This window comes from Nicotiana tabacum, chromosome 23, assembly GCF_000715075.1.
Source record: "Nicotiana tabacum cultivar K326 chromosome 23, ASM71507v2, whole genome shotgun sequence".
NCBI lineage: Eukaryota > Viridiplantae > Streptophyta > Magnoliopsida > Solanales > Solanaceae > Nicotiana > Nicotiana tabacum.
In genome coordinates, this window is record NC_134102.1 from 79,362,503 (window position 1) to 79,367,302 (window position 4,800).

The following is a 4,800-nucleotide window of genomic DNA, read 5'->3' on the forward strand; positions in this document are numbered from 1 at the left end:
AAGATCCTAGTTATGGCTAGACAAGAGGATATAGATAAATCAACAGATCATACAAGATAAATGTAGTGAACCCCAACATAGGGAATTCAGTCTCGCAGATATGACATTGTAATCCTTGAGAAATATTCAGATAGGAGTCGGGGTATTTAAAGGTACCGTATAAGTGTTACATAAATAAAATAGAGTCCCACTAGGGAGACAGTCAAAATTTTATTTTAGAAGCAACACTACAAGCACAAGGGCGTTAAGGTAAGTAACTAGGGATAATTATAGGCGAGTAAGTACATCAAAAATTCTGTCAGGTGTCACGTAATAAGCTCACAGCTTTACAAGAGTCAGAGGGTCTCCCCTAAGTATTACAACGAAAGACTAGCTGAAAAAATAAGGAAGAAGGCTTCAACCTAAGCATAATAACTTGAAGAATAAATGGCTTGTAACAACAGTCTCACTACAATATTGTATGCACTCCATAAGAAAGTGGCACCTATCCGGGATAATGAATGGGAAGTAAAAAAGAAAAATCAAAGGTGATAATTGAGATAATATGAGTTACAGGAAATTCCAGTATTCCTGGGCAATAAGATAAGCCAAGTATTCATACAATAAGTGACAGAACGACCAGGAAAAGTAGTTGCTTACATTTAAAGACAACTGAGAAGGCACGAAAGGAAATTTATGGTGCTAGCAAGTTAAAGGAATGTTGCGAGTAGTATAAATAGATATATGTAGGTCACAAGATAAAGTATCATATAGCGACAAGGTTTTAGGTAGATACGAGTAAGGATAAGAAAAGAAGAGTTAAAAGGTGAAAATAATAGGTAAGGCTTCAGATATAAGCCCATCAAAACAAGAGAGCTCATGGTTTCCATAAGTTATAGAAAGCTCGGTAGAGCCTGAATGAACTTAGAGGAGTCTAAGACTAAGAGAATTTAGAAGAGATGGAATGATGCCCTGGTATTAGAATAAGGGTGTAATTGTGATAGATAAAAGGATGACGTTTGGGCCTTTGATTGAGTAATGATTTAAAGAAAAAGGGATTTCATGGGTGGCACGGGATTAGAATGCCCCCATAAGATGAATCACGTTGGTATGTTATAAAATACAACTATTAAAGTATAGTATCGTCCCTAGGTGGATAAGCCAAATCACTTTAAATGTTCCCCGATGCAATGCGAGCCCAAGTGAAATTGTATTACATAAGAGGTTTCAAGTTATTAGTGGTAGATTATAGATCAACAATAAGGTGAATCAACAATGGATGGATAAAAGATACAAAGTGTGAGATGAGATTAGGCCGTCATTATTAAGATGAACTATAATGAGAAAGTATTAAAGGACTTAGATTTATACATATAGATAAGCAGCGAGAGAGCAACCTAGAGTTGGGTAGCAGACCTCGATAATAATAAACCGTAGTTAGAGTTATGGTGTAGTATGACCTACCATGTTGTAGTAAAGCCATAAGAATATATAGTCGAGGCTATGAAACAAGATATATCTATTGTTTTAAGTTCGACAAAGTACCAAGTGAGGAACTGCAGTATACCTATAGATGCCCAGGGGGACAGCTTGTCATAGTTTTATATATGTTCACAAGGTGAGGCTTAGATATTGGCTAAAATATTGAGGAAAAAGAAGAGAAGAGTCTCATAGGAATACACACAAGTACAGAGTCATATAGTATGCACGACAGATGGTAGCAACATTTACGATATTGGAAGAATTCCGACCACAGGTCGCGGTGTGAGAAAGAGGCCTAAAGGGGGGAATGCCCTAGCCTTTAAATTTATTCACATAATAGTTGCCTAGATGGAAAAGACAATATTAATATATTCGTAAGAGCATTAAGCTATGAGATTGATAAGCGCATCAATCCGCATTCGAGGACGGATGTTCGAAAGGAGGAATGATGTTACACTCCATGTTTTCGTACGTGAGAGTACGTCGTAAGTCAATTGATGTAAGCTCAGAGATGAAATCATCTTTGGAAGTACATAAAGTAAGTTAATCATGTTACCGTGGAGGTTACAAATATATAAGATCATGAACTGCAAGTATCAAGAGGGTTGGAAGGCTTAGAAGCTAAACGACTTGAAGAAAATAAGTTTATCGAAAGTCGACAAGTTGAGAATTTTATAACAAGTACTTTTGGGGTGAGACGAGGGTGCCTAACATGATAATGAGGTTATGTTATGAGTTATTTTAGTCATGTATTGTGTTTTTATGTCAAGCGAGTTATGTAACAAAAGTTGGCAAAGGTCATCACAAGTATACTTGGAATTATGGGGTTATCTACCTACAAAATGGAAGATCTATGAATCTAGTTTCTAACATATTAAACCATTTGACGATACAACATTGGAGTAGAGAGAAATTTGCATTTTTGCGAGACTGCGCAAGCAACTCCCAATGGGACCCACTTAGGCGGTGGTCGACCTACTTCACTTTATAAACAATTTAGACGCCTATTTTTATTTTTCGACCCAACCACATCCCTACACTCCTCCTAACACTCTTAAACAGATACCATAAGGGTTGTAGGTGATTCCAAAGTGATTACACCATATTTCAACATCTAAAGTTAGTTCTAGTGAAGAACAACACCTCTTTGAGGTTGTGTTGTCATTAAGGATAGTTGTGGGCTGTGTTTGGATGAAATTTCAAGTTTTTACTAATGGCTAAGGTGATTATAACATCCTACTAATTGTGATTAAGCTTGCTTGTATTTTGGTTAAGTTGTTAACATGATAAACTACAAGATAATACTTGGACTAGCTAAAGTCACTTCTATGGTGTTGTATTGCCATTGGGGGCTGTTGTAAGCTAAATATAAGTTGGATTTAGAATTGAATCTACTTTAGGAGGTATTTGTATTGTGTTCTTTCTTTTGCTTAAGGTTATCTTGATGTTGATTAAGTTTAATGGATGGACTAGACATTAACTAGTGAATAAAGTTGATAATTGAGGATAGTTGGAGTTGTGAATTATTTAATTGTTATAAATATATGGTATGAGGATGGAATAATTGATGAATGAATTCATTATCATGTTAATGATACTTTTAAGTTAATGTAAGAAGTCTATAAGGGGTGATATGGGTTATACGGATTCCAATCGGAGCTTGCCTCTCGTCGTGAAGTAGTTGTGACTTGTTGTTGTTATATGGTGTCTTGTTATTGATATTTATATGTTGCTGGATTTATCTGGTTGTTGTTGTTGGTTTATGGTATTGGAGGAGCCCCTTGTTACAGGGTAGATGCTGCCCAAGTTTACATAAACGAGCTACTAATTTAAGTTGCGGACTTAGCCTTTACTCATCACTGATTTTTAATCTCCTTAGGCTATGGTAGATTGAGTTGAGTTATTTGAAGAATTGCTTGTAAGGTGTTAAGGACTCAATGGAGTTAAGGTATGTTAAGCCTATCCCTTCTTTCCTTTTGGCATGATCCATATGATACAACGAAACGAGCAAACACGCAACTTTCACAAATGACTATATTCTTAGAAGTACTAGGGTTGCCTATGTTCTTGATTCCCCTTATGTCCTATTATTATATAATTTGTTCATGGGTCTCAGAAAATACGTAAGTTGATAAAGTTTATTTTGTGAAAGTAAGTGAAGGCATATTGATATTATGACATCCCAAGAGATCTTATTGACTTACTTCATTATGCATTGCATTCATTTATACATGTACATTGACCCATGACCAGATGGCATTATATACGAATATATTATATGGATATAGGGTACGGGGAAAGGTTAAGGTGTTATATACGCACCACCACTTGATCAGCTGGTATACGTTGATGATTTCACCCACAATTGCCAAAATGATACGATGAGATGCCCTCAGAGGCTTGATAATGTTATATACACATATACCTATGCATGATGTGACATTTTTTATGCATATGCATGACATTATAAATTCTCCATGATTCACATAGCTATTCAGACTTATAGGTTGTGTTCGTTACTCCATGTTTCTTTCATGTCTTTTATATACTGCTTCATGCTTTACATACTAGGTACTTTATTTATACTGATGTCCCTTTTTCCTGGGGATGTTATGTTTCATGACCGTAGGCCCCGATAGATTGGTTGAGAGTCCTCCTAGTAGGCTATCAGCTCAGCGGAAGGTGTTGGTACAGTCTACTTGCTCCGGAGTTGCCAATTTGGTCATTATGATTTGGACATGTATTGATTGGTATGGCGGGGCCCTGTCCCGGCCTTTATGATGTTTATGTACTTTTAGAGGCATGTAGACAGATGTCATGTATATAGATACTTGTATGGCCTTGTCGGCCTACGGTTTGAGTGTACAAATGATCATGTCAGCCTTATAGGCACATGTATAAGTTTCTATATCATGTTGGGTCGTCCTATGTCTAGTATTCCCTTATGTTTTATTCATGTTATCTCATGAAGGCCATTCTGGCCCATTTACCCATGATGGTGTAATAAGAAAGATACATTACGTTGGTAGTCAGTTGAGTAAGGCATCAGGTGCCCATTGTGACCCTCCGATTTGGGTCGTGACACTGGCACAAAAGCCTTTTTCCCCGAGCCACCGGTACGAGTTTTCCCCATCGGAGGCTGATATTCTATGCGGGCCATTCCTTTCTGCCCATTTGTCTCAATTGGTTCTTCAATGAGCGGGATTGCGTGCTCCAAATAAGTTGATTTCCCTATTCACCATTGACCACGATCTCTTGACAACCCTACTCAAATTTCATGCACATGCGTAGGGTGGATGGGATGGCCCCTGCAATGTGTATCCAGGGTCTTCCTTGCAA